General features: G+C 40.0%; 1 protein-coding gene across 6 annotated transcripts in view; it reads right to left on the bottom strand.

Moving 5' to 3' along the window:
- Positions 1–12,918, bottom strand: part of PDLIM5 (PDZ and LIM domain 5) — a 266,096-nt gene that overhangs the window by 108,467 nt on the left and 144,711 nt on the right. The window lies entirely within an intron of this gene.

Genomic DNA, 12,918 nt, shown 5'->3' with positions numbered 1-12,918 from the left:
TCATTCAGAGAGTTTTCTTTATTTTCATTACTATGAATATTGTAGATTCACATTGAAGGTATTAAAACTATGAATTAACACATGTGGAATTATATACTGAACAAAAAAGTGTGAAATAACTGAATATATGTCTTATATTCTAGGGTCTTCAAAGTAGCCACCTTTTGCTTTGATTACTGCTTCACATACCCTTGGCATTCTGTTGATGAGCTTCAAGAGGTAGTCACCTGAAATGGTTTTCACTTCACAGGTGTGCCCTGTCGGGTTTAATAAGTGGGATTTCAAGCCTTATAAATGGGGTTGGGACCATCAGTTGTGTTGTGCAGGAGGTGGATACAGTACACAGCTGATAGTCCTACTGAATAGACTGTTAGAATTTGTATTATGGCAAGAAAAAAGCAGCTAAGTAAAGAAAAACGAGTGGCCATCATTACTTTAAGAAATGAAGGTCAGTCAGTCCGAACAATTGGGAAAACTTTGAAAAACTTTGAAAACTTTGAAAGTGTCCCTAAGTGCAAAAACCATCATGCGCTACAAAGAAACTGACTCACATGAGGACCGCCCAAGGAAAGGAAGACCAAGAGTCACCTCTGCTGCGGACGATAAGTTCATCCGAGTCACCAGCCTCAGAAATCGCAGGTTAACAGCAGCTCAGATTAGAGAACAGGTCAATGCCACACAGAGTTCTAGCAGCAGACACATCTTTAGAACAACTGTTAAGAGGAGACTGTGTGAATCAGGCCTTCATGGTAAAATAGCTGCTAGGAAACCACTGCTGAGGACAGGCAACAAGCAGAAGAGACTTGTTTGGGCTAAAGAACACAAGGAATGGACATTAGACCAGTGGAAATCTGTGCTTTGGTCTGATGAGTCCAAGTTTGAGATCTTTGGTTCAAACCACAGTGTCTTTGTGCGACGCAGAAGAGGTGAACGGATGGACTCTACATGCCTGGTTCCTACTGTGAAGCATGGAGGAGGAGGTGTGATGGTGCTTTGCTGGTGACACTGTTGGGGATTTATTCAAAATTGAAGGCATACTGAACCAGCATGGGTACCACAACATCTTGCTGTGGCATGCTATTCCATCCGGTTTGCGTTTACTCGGACCATCATTTATTTTTCAACAGGACAATGACCCCAAACACACCTCTAGGCTGTTTAAGGGCTATTTGACCAAAAAGGAGAGTGATGGGGTGCTGCGCTAGATGATCTGGCCTCCACAGTCACCGGACCTGAACCCAATCGAGATGGTTTGGGGTGAGCTGGACTGCAGAGTGAAGGCAAAAGGGCCAACAAGTGCTAAGCATCTCTGGGAACTCCTTAAAGACTGTTGGAAAGCCATTTCAGGTGACTACCTCTTGAAGCTCATCAACAAAATGCCAAGAGTGTGTGGAGCAGTAATCAAAGCAAAAGGTGGCTACTTTGAAGAACCAAGAATATAAGACATATTTTCAGTTGTTTCACACTTTGTTCAGTATATAATTCCACATGTGTTAATTCATAGTTTTGATGCCTTCAGTGTGAATCTACGATTTTCATAGTCATGAAAATAAATAAAAAACTTTGAATGAGAAGGTGTGTCCAAACTTTTGGTCTGTACTGTATAATACACACACACACACACACACACACACACACACACACACACACACACACACTATAACTGGGTAGCCTGGCTTTTATTGTGGGATTAGGAAATGCAAGTGAACAAAAAAGATGATATGAACACAAGAGAGAATGATGGTGGAGGATAAAACAGAAAAGCGGAAATAAATGTCCATGTTTTTCTTTAATGTTGAACCACATCTGGACAATGTGTATTGGAAATAGAAAGTGCACAATTAAGAAAAAGACCTAATTGGCAACATCCCAAATATGAAACTTTGGTTAACTGGGTGATGTTCCCATGTACATTGGCCTGCCCCTAATGTGCCACTAGAAATATCCAATTTTGACTGACACTTTACACAAAGTTCAACTAAAGTTGGCAAGTATATGAAATTCTTGTTAAAGTTGGATGACCATGTCACTATTCACATCAAACTGTGTACCAATGTTTAATAACTTTCCAAGCAAAATGGTGGTGATAAGTAAAATGTGATCCATATGATGCATTGGAATCATATGACATTTTAAATCAGTTTGGTTAAAGAGGAAGTAAACCCTGATGAGTTTACTTCCTCTTTCATTCCCTGCAAAGGCAAAGCATAATGGACTACTATGCATCGCATAGTAGCCCATTATGTGTCACTTACCTGACACAGGAGCCAACGAAGTCGCCGCTGTCCCCTGTAGTCCGCCGCATCCATCTTGCTGGTGGCGTCTCGCAGCTCCGTCGCTGTCATTCGGCGAAGCCGCAATGATGTCACTCCCGCGCACGGGAGTCGACACGCGCGGCAGCTCCATTTTTGGAAATGCCGCGCTTTGTGCGCCTGCGCGCCGCTGTCTACGGCGCATGCGCCGTAGACAGCGGTGCCCGTTTTCGGGCAAATATCTCCTAAACCATATAGGTTTAGGAGATATTGCTTGGACCTACAGGTAAGCCTTAATTTAGGCTTACCTGTAGGTCAAAGTGGTTTGTAAGGGTTTACAACCACTTTAAAGACCATCTATTTGGTCTAAATTGGGTTAAGAACAGTTTTTGATAGTTACCTGATCACTCCACTAGCAATTTTAATTTCCCTGTGCACAAAGAGTTCTTATGTTAAGACATTTTGTGCAACCAATCACAAAGAGGTAAAAACAAAAAAATGCAGCGCTGCTGAAACATAACCTCTATCTAGTGACTGTAGGGGAAATGGTTCAATCACAAAATAAATATATCAATCATGTGCACTATGCAACATCATAAAGTGAATCAACACATCAAAGTCTCTGTATAAACAGCTCAGAAGGCTACTTCAAATAGCATAAAGTCTCTGTAAACGTGCTCAATATGAATATCCTCTGTGATAAGATGGCAATTAATAGGTGCGGTTCATTTTCAAAGAGGGTATGCAACTTCAAGTGATGGATCTCAAATAGCAATGTGTATTAAATACCTTTACCCTCAACTGTGGACACACACACACACACACACACACACACACACACACACACACGGTGGTGAATCTAGCAGGCGTGTGAGACAAAATTTTCAGGTGGATCTTCAAACTGATCATCCAGGTGAGATGGTAGGGTTTGAAATCTCATGTGAAGAGGACATCATGACTTCTCATAGTTCTGCCAGCATCGCCATGGTGACTGGCAGAACTATACGAGATATTCATATTGTGCACGTTCACAGAGACTTTATGCTATTTGAAGTAGCCTTCTGAGCTGTTTATACAGAGACTTTGATGTGTTGATTCACTTTATGATGTTACATAGTGCACATGATTGATATTATATTTATTTTGTGATTGAACCATTTCCCCTACAGTCACTAGATAGAGGTGAGGTTTCAGCAGCGCTGCATTTTTTTGTTTTTTCTGTTTATGCAATTCAATCGTTGATGCGGCATTTCACTTAATTTTTTTCACTTTGGGTGCACAATTATATTTTGTTTTATCACAAAAAGGTAACTAAATCACAAAAGATGGTGTAACTGCAGGCATACAAGTGGGAAATAAATCAAAACTTTTAGTCCATTAGTTCATGGGCATCAGTTTTTAAAGTAGAATACAAGGCGGCAGCTGTCCTCAGAGAAAGCCAGCTCTGTAAACAGGATGAAAAGGAGAGGAGAACACATAAAGCACCACCTGAGTGTAGTATTAAGGTACAGTTTAATTGCAAGGTAAGTAATGCACTTACAAGGGGCTCACAGAAAAGGAAGGCCAGTCCTGTATTTATGCATCAAAACAAAGTTGCCAATTTGGGTGAAGTTGTGGGAGGTGGCAAACACAGAGGAGGCAGCCCTAGATGTCACTGCTACCCCTAACAGCTGGGAAAGCAGCCCATCTAGTCGAGGCAATTAGGGGAGTGCAGGTAAACAGTTGGTGGCAATAGGGGATTCTATAATCAGAAGAACAATTTGTTGCCAGGATCGCCTCAACTAAACGAGATCAGTAGACTGCTTTAAGAAAGGCCTGGATTATTTTCTAAATGTACATAATATAACTGGGTACTAACATTTATAGGCAACGTTGATCCAGGGAAATCCAATTGCCTCTTGGATCCTGCTTTTCTGGGGGGGGGGGGGGGTGTCACCTTCCTCTGTCTCCCTGGTGCTAGGGTTCGGCATGTGGTGAACCAGGTTGTTAAATTACTGGGAGGGGCTGGGCATGACCCAGCTGTCTTGGTTCATGTTGGAACCAATGACAGAATACATGGAAGGTGGAGGCGCCTTATGAATAAATTCAATGAACTAGGCTGCAAGTTTAAGGGAAGGACCTCCAAGGTGATATTCTTTGAAATATTGCCTGTGCCATACACAACATAGGAAAGGCAGGGGGGAGATTAGAGAGCTGAATGCATGGCTAAAGACCTGGTGTAGGGAGGAGGGATTTGGGTTTTTAGAGCACTGGGCTGACTTTTCATTAGGGTGCAACATATCTGCTAAAGATGGTTTGTACCTGAATGGAAGGGGGTCTGCTATGCTGGGGGAGAAGTTTATGGGAAGGCTGGAGGAGTATTTAAACTAGGATTAAGGGGGAGGGTGAACTAGAATTCCATTGGGCAGACAGGTCAGTTAAGGGTCAGACATTAATGGAGGGTGGAATGGGGATAGATGGGGGGAGGGTTATGGCAGGTGACAAGAAAGCACCAATGTTGCAACCATTGAAAATGATAGTGCCATTTATACTACTAAACAAGATATGAAAAACGCCAGAGCAAAATGTAATAAACGCATTAAAGTGTTTGTTCACTAATGCCAGAAGTCTGCCAAGCAAAATAGGCGAGTTGGAAGCTCTGGTGCAGGAGGAGAGCTGATGATGTAATTGGTATCGCTGAAACTTGGCTTAATTCCTCACATGACTGGGCTATAAATATTCCTGGCTATGCACGCTTTCGGAGAGACAGAGTAAAAAGGAAAGGTAGTGGGGTCGGTCTCTATGTGAGAAGTGATCTCAAAGCGAGTGTGAAAGAATCTGGTTGATGGAAAAAGTGTGAGGAGTCTGAAGCATTATGGGAGGAACTGCATATAGATGTGCGTAGTTCAAAGTTAATCATTGGAGTTTGCTATAGACCACCCAATTTTAATGAGGTGGTGGAGACTCAGCTCCTTGCACAGATGGAAAGGGCTGCAAGGGCGTGGACAGTGATAATAATGGAGCATTTTAACTACCCAGAAATTGACTGGAATAATGGCAAAAATGTATAAACCCATTACAGGACAATTTTAAAGGTCCAGGTTATTGAGGCCCCCAACTAGGCAATGATGCTCTGTTGGACCTGGTAATCTCAAACCATGCAGAGCTTATTACTAATGTTCATATAAAAAGGAACAACTTGGTAGCAGTGACCATAACTTAATTTCATTTGAGGTTAGCTGTAAGCAAAAAACACATAAGGGAAAGAAAAAAAACACTTAAAAAGAGAGCAAAATTATCCAAGGATGAGGGCTGCTCTCCAGGACTTGAACTGGGAGGGAATATTGGCATCAACTGACACAGAACAGAAATGGGACTTCTTTGAAGTGGCTGTTTGTGACCTCACTGCAAAAGTATATTCCCATGGGCAATACGTTTAAAAGGCTAAAAATATGGCCAAAGTTAAAAAAAAACACTATAAACAATCAAGAAAAGAATATGTAAAAAGGAAATTAAGAATGCAAAAACTCAAAACGAACGACAGATTGCAAAAGGTAGGCCAAACCCCAAAAAATTCTTCGAATATATTAATAGTAAAAAAGGTCAGGTCTGAGCATGTAGGCCCTTTACAAAATAATCTAGAGTGGGTGACTGGGGACAAAGAGAAGGAAAATTTATTAAATACCTTCTTCAGCTCTGTGTATACAAAGGAGCATGAGGGAGTTCATGTCTATAATGGGGGTGGTAGTGACATAGGCCCAAATGACCCACAAATGGCTCAAAAGGGATATGTTCCAGAAATATTTAGACACAAAGGTGGATAAAGCACCTGGACCAGATGGCATCCACTCACGGATCCTAAAAGAATTAAGCTCTGTAAATTTCAAAGCCATTGTATCTCATCTTTAAGGACTCAATGATGGGAATAGTACCACTGGATTGACGTAGCGCCATTGTGGTGCCTATATTTAAATGGGAACAAAGTCTTTACCGAGTAACTATAGACCTGTTAGTTTAACTTCTATAGGCGGAAGATACTGGAGAGTTTAATAAAAGACCACATAGACGAGTCCTTGCTGGGAAAAAAATATTTTAAGCAACAGACAGCATGGATTCATGAAAGACAGAAGTTGTCAGACAAACCTGATTTATTTTTAGGAGGAGGCAAGTAAAACCTTGGGCAGAGGGGTGGCGGTGGACGTGGTATACTTAGATTTTGCAAAAGCATTTGACACAGTTCCCCACACTCAGCTCAAGTGTAAGGTAAAGTCTACAGGCTTGGAAATATCAGTTTGTAAATGGATAGAAAACTGGATAAAAGACAGAATTCAGGGAGTGGTGGTTAACGATTCTTACTCTGAATGGTCTAAGGTTATCAGTGGTGTACCCCAAGGTTCATTGCTGGGACCCTTACTTTTTAATAACTTTATAAATGATATTGGATCTGGGATTAAAAGTAACATTTCTGTCTTTGCAGGTGACACTAAGCTATGCAGTGAAATAATGTTCTTACAGGATGTCTCCAATTTACAAGTCGACCTCAATGCACTGTCTAATTGGGCTACTATGTGGCAAATGAGGTTTACTGTTGGTAAATGTAAAGTTATGCACTTGGGGGCCAAGAATATGCATGCATCATACATACTAGGAGGAGTACAACTGGGGGAATCAGTGGTGAAAGATCTGGGGGTTTTGGTAGATCATAAGCTCAATAATATGCAATCCATTTTGCCCCTGTACAAATTAGTAAGACCTCATCTGGAATATACTCTGTTCAGTTTTGGGCACCAGTTCTCAAAAAGGATATCGGAGAACTGGAGAAAGTGCAGAGAAGGACAACTCAGCTATGAGGAACGGTTAAAGGAACTGAATTTATTCACTCTTGAGAACAGGAGATTAAGGGGGATATGATCACTATGTATAAATATATAAGGGATCCATAGAGTGAACTCGGTTTTGAGTAATTTACTTTACGGTCAACACTGAGGACAAGGGGGCACTCCAAGTCTAGAGGAAAAGAGATTTCAACTCCAAATACGGAAAGGTTTCTTCAGTTTGAGCTCTGAAAATGTGGAATAGACTCCCTCCAGGAGGTGGTTCTGGCTAGCTAGCTCAGTAGATTGCTTTAAGGCCTGGATTATTTTCTAAATGTACATAATACAACTGGGTACTAACATTTATAGGTAACGTTGATCCAGGGAAAATCCAATTGCCTCTTGGATCCTGCTTTTCTGGGGGGGGGGGGGGTCACCTTCCTCTGGATACACTGTGGGTAAAGGATTGTAATTTTTATTTTTTTCTGGTTTAACTAGATGGACTTGTGTCTTTTTTCAACCTAACTACGTAACTATGCAAGATGAAAGAAGGCTCATCTGTATGTAGTTATGGAGGGTAGCATGGAATGCAAGCAAGTGACGTCACCGGAAGAGGAACATCGGGGAGAGAACGGAGTCAGAGGTACATCATGCTCTGAGCATCAGCTCCTTCTATGGGCCTGTTCCCCTGTCATCTTGCCATACACGTGGATGCCTGTCTCAGATGCTGAGAGAGCTACCAACCATACCCACATACAGATGAGCCTTATTTTATCTTGTATGTTGTAAGTGCATTACTTACCATGCAATTAAACTGTATCTTAACCTCCCTGGCAGTATTCCTGAGTCTAACTCGGGTGGAATTTCAGTACCACGAGCGGTAACCCAGAGCCAGACTCGGGTTTGCATTGCAGGGTACAGGGAGACTTACTTACCTTGCCCCCTGGATCCAGCGATGTCCCCCCGCTGTGTGTGCGAGCTGTCCTCCGCTCGATTCACACAGTGCCCAAGTGCCGCCGAGCTCCGTTCCCTGCGACGTTACGACGCACGGGAGCGGAGATTGGGGCCAAATTCAAAAAAGTAAAAACAAACAATACACATACAGTACTGTAATCTTACAGATTACAGTACTGTATAAAAAAAAATACACATCCCCTTTGTCCCTAGTGGTCTGTCCAGTGCCCTGCATGCACGTTTATATTATAAATACTGTTGTTTTTTTTCTGCCTGGAATTTGGAAATTGTCCATAGCAAAGAAAAAGTGTCCCTTTATGTCATAAGTGATTTTAGACCAGCTAGAGAACAGCGATAATAAATTAGAATCACTTGCAGAACTGAGCAATAGCGATTTGTGGGGAGATCTGTCATCAAACACTAAATCTAATGACAGCGACAATTCTACAAAATGAGAAAATTTCAGTGTTTTTGGATTTGATTACATTATTGAATAGTTTTTATTATTTGTTATTAATAGTTATTTATTACATTATAAACTTTATCATACCCGGGATGTCTACTAGACTCTGGTTTGAACAGATTTAAGAGAGTTATTCCTAAGAATTGCAGGCCTACAATATAAAAACGCCAAATTTCCATTCAAAATAATTGTACCGCTTTCAGCACCTAAAATCAGAAATAATCATACTGCCAGGGAGGTTAATAGTACACTCAGATGGCGCTTGCTGTGTTCTCCCCTCCTTTTAATTTTGTGCAGCCGTCTGAAGATACTTTTATTAAACAAACACCCTTTAATCAGTCGTAGGATAAACACTAAATAGTTTTCAGTATGTCTGCCATGTCTTTTTTTTAAAGCGATAGGGGGTGTCTTTAAAATATTTAATGAAAAGAGCTGGAACATGTTTGTTTATCTGTGTATCATTAGTTAGAGGCACACGCGTGGAAGGCAACTGTTAGCCAACTACAGGATATCACAAACCCTGTCACCGAACTAACCTTCCAACTCTACATAGTTCTAATCTTGACCATGCACAGCTAGGTACTCCCAAGCCTGCATGTTCCTTCAAAATACCTCTTTAAGCACAACAGGAATTCTAACACCTGGACACTCCATTATGTATTGATTGGCTTTTTCTACCAACATGCAGGATGAAACAAACACTGGGAAGAAAGTTCTGTTATACTGAGTGCAACCATTATGGCCCCATTAACACTACCAATCAGGGCTGCAGTGTGAATTCCGCCCACAAGAATCAGAGGATTTCTGCATCCAGAATGACAAGTGTTTTTAAATATCTGCGGTCGCTCAGCCTATACAAAGCAACAGACAGACAGGCTGATGGCCACAATGCATGTTTGTCACCGTTTGCACATCCAGCAGTAAGCTATGGTTAGAGACAGATATTCCTCTGATTCTTGTTGCCGGAATTTGCACTATAGCCCCAATTGCTGGTCTGAATGTAGACTTAACATTCGTAACATGCATGTTAACTTTCATTAACAGTTCCTATACTAAGAGGTTCACTTGGGGATTGGATACATTGAAGTGTAATACACCACTGACAACTTAAATGAACATGATGATGATGAAACAAAAAATGGAGAGACCATGATAGAATGAAGTCCACACTTAAGCATATAAACATTAACTACAAAGAACTGCTCAGCAATCACACACACACACGCAATACAAGGAAATATGCTTTATTGCATAGTCAGGAAAAAATAAATGTATGATACATTATATTACATAAAATAATTGCGAATAGAGTTTTATTTTAAGAAAGCAAAAATTCTGAAAAAATAAAATAAAAATTCATACATGCCCATCATAAAAATTGTAGAAAGGCAAGCACTTAAAAACTAGTAATACTTCGGAAATCATTAAAGTAGTTCAGTAGCACCAGAATTATTTTTAAATTATTAAAAGTATAACCTTTACAAGTCAAAGATTCAGCATGTGATATATAGTGATGAAAGTATGTACAAATGTAACAAAAATTTATATAGCACAATTCATTTTTCCACCTTAATGACAATACATGTGGAACAAAACAAGATTTGATAATACAGCTGTTTCACTGTTGTGCGATATATAAGCCATTACACTTATATATGAAGTAAACAGTTTAACTTTTTGGTTGCAGAATAAAACTCTTACATTCTCACTTATCAAGCCAAAACTATTTTCATTTAGCACCACAAAGAGGTCTAGAAATACATAACTGTATTGGTGCAGAGAAAGCAATTCTTTTTCTAAATAACCCTCTAGAAATTATATTTACTGTAACATGTATCCACTTAACATTTTTTTATTTAAAATTCATTCACAGAACCCAAAGTACTACTTGTACTTTTCTATAATAAAACTTTAAAATCTGCATATTTCAGGACTTTTAGGGCCAGATCACACATGAATTGCACAGGAACACTTTGCATTTTTTTGGCGATTCACATGCAGTGCAATTTCGGCCCATTCATTTGAATGGGCTGAAATTGCGCCCGGAGAGTACTAAAAAGTAGTGCATGCACAAAAAAAAAAAAAAAAAGACGCACAGCAACTGGATTGCATGGTACTACTTTACCATGTGATCCAGTGCAGGCAAACACACTGCTTTTGGCGAGTCAATAACAGTAACACCCTCTGTGCAGCGCATTTTGAACATGGTCAGGGAAAAGCAAACACGTTTCCTGAACCGCGTTCTGGTCTAAACTAGCCCTCGATGTATTTCAAAATCATTTAGCGTTTAGAAATTATCGGCTATACTATTTGGGATAAGAATTTAAGGATGATTGTGTACACCAGCCTTAGATGACAAGTGTCCAACAATTTAAGTGAAGATGGTTTTTTAGCTGTACATCTAGACTATTAGATGGTTACTTGTTTGCAACATACTGAATGCCTCAAGACATATTTGACACTCTCCATCATCATCATCAGTATTTTCTAACTGCAAATGTCTATATTCTGTCAGTTGTAAAACACTAATTTGCAAAAACTTGGGTAGCATATTTCCCTAATCACAGTGATACTGGGTGACAGAAGACACTGAGCTCATACCTGGAAAACTAGCAGAGTCACTTAATGGCAGGGAAGAGGGGCTCTACCCTTACATTATTTAAATGAGGTCTCCCCCGGACAGACCAACTTAAACCCATTGCAAAAACTTGGACAGTCCAAAACAGAGCATTGGATGGCAGAAAAGGAAGAGGTTGTCTTCTGTGAACACTGCTTCTACAAATGATCAGTAGTTACACAGGTATATTCAGCTGAAGTTATATACAAATCTAAACTTTTCCATAAAAAAGTTGAGCTTGATCAAGTCTTCTGTTAGGCTTCCTGTAATGCAGGCCATACATGGGTCGAATTCTGAACACATTTTCTATAGAAAATCAGAACTTGTGCATTTTGTGATCCAGTGTTGCCACTATTGATTTTGAAATTTGACCAGCCAAGCCTTCACGTTCACCTCATGTTGCTACAGAAAAGAATTTGAGGCCTGGAATCTTCTTTTTCCAGGAATGTTATGCACATTTCTTTTTTAAATATAATTCAATGATTCTCCCCATCATTGATTAGAAAAATCGGTCAGTTTTCAAAGAATTTCCAACATGCCCGATGGCAGCACAAAAATCGTCCGAAGCTGCTGCCCAGTAATGGTGCAAAATTAGAACAAAAATTCTTGGTTCCGTTTCTGGAAAGAAAATTATTTCAGAATTCAAACCATGTATGGCCAGCTTAAGTCACTTTATGTGATACATAGCCCCCACTGTCCAACAGAAGGTGCAAAAGTTAAGCTTACAAGTAATCTTCAGGCAGAAAAGGCACAAAATAATTAAGCTATGTATTCAAGAATAAATCAAATGTCCTTATTTTTTATTGAACGGCCTCTTGTAATATCAAGTACAGCACCATTCTGAGTGGGAGAGGGATGGGCAGGCCTGGGAGACAATCAGGTCTGATGCATGCATAAAATGTTGACAAGGAACATGCTAACAGGTGAAAGCAGAAACATTACTAAAATACTGTTCTTCCACAGTCCAGTTAAGGGAAGGGAAGCGTGAGTTCAAGACATATTTAATTCTATAGTGCAGTTTATCAGTCCTTCGATGAAGTGGCTGCACCATGGTCCGCCACCTCATGGACTTCAAATATGTCTGCTTTTGTCCATCTCCATTACTTGGGAGATGGGGTAATAACTATTTTACAGAAGAAAGGAGGACATTGTTTTAGGCTTCAACAGTTAAGCTCACAGGAAGTAATAATGACATTGCATTTTTGGCAAGGTCCAACAGGTATTTTACATACTTGCCAAAAATAATTTTAGCCTCATCTTAGCTGCAACATATTACAATTTTGTTCTTAGATTTAGATATCCTGTAGTGGTCTCCATGTTTTGCTCTACAAAAACACATCTTTTGGCAGGTTAAACTGCCCCCTCATATGTATTGTGCGCCTTGCCTGCAGCTCATCTGTAACTAAAAGGAAAAGTTGACATTTGAATAAAAGTTCAGCTACCTGTATCTCTGGATCAATTAGTTCATTTTAGATGTTATTCCCACTAAATGCAACTGCACTATACAACTATTCTCTATATGCTCAGTTTGAATATCCCTACTTGGCGACAGGTATGGCCAAACATTTTTTTAATCTTTGTATTGAGTCGATTGGGGTATTTTCAAAGTATTGTATTTGCTGCTGTCCAGTCCAGGCAGGATGATCTTCCCCTACCTATTCATGGGAAGACCTTTCTAGTTCCCTACTTGGGAATTCATTTTTCATATATCCCTGTGGAGAATACACTAGGAGAAACGAAACAGATATACTGCAAACATTTCTTTGACACTCCACCCAAAACAAAAGAATTTCCCATTAACTTACACCTTCGCATAAACAATCTTTTTTCACTTTACTA

Source organism: Lithobates pipiens, unplaced genomic scaffold, assembly GCF_037356315.1.
Source record: "Lithobates pipiens isolate NorthernLeopardFrog02 unplaced genomic scaffold, aLitPip1_a1.2 Scaffold_13, whole genome shotgun sequence".
Lineage (NCBI taxonomy): Eukaryota > Metazoa > Chordata > Amphibia > Anura > Ranidae > Lithobates > Lithobates pipiens.
This window is presented reverse-complemented; position numbering and strand designations above follow the sequence as displayed.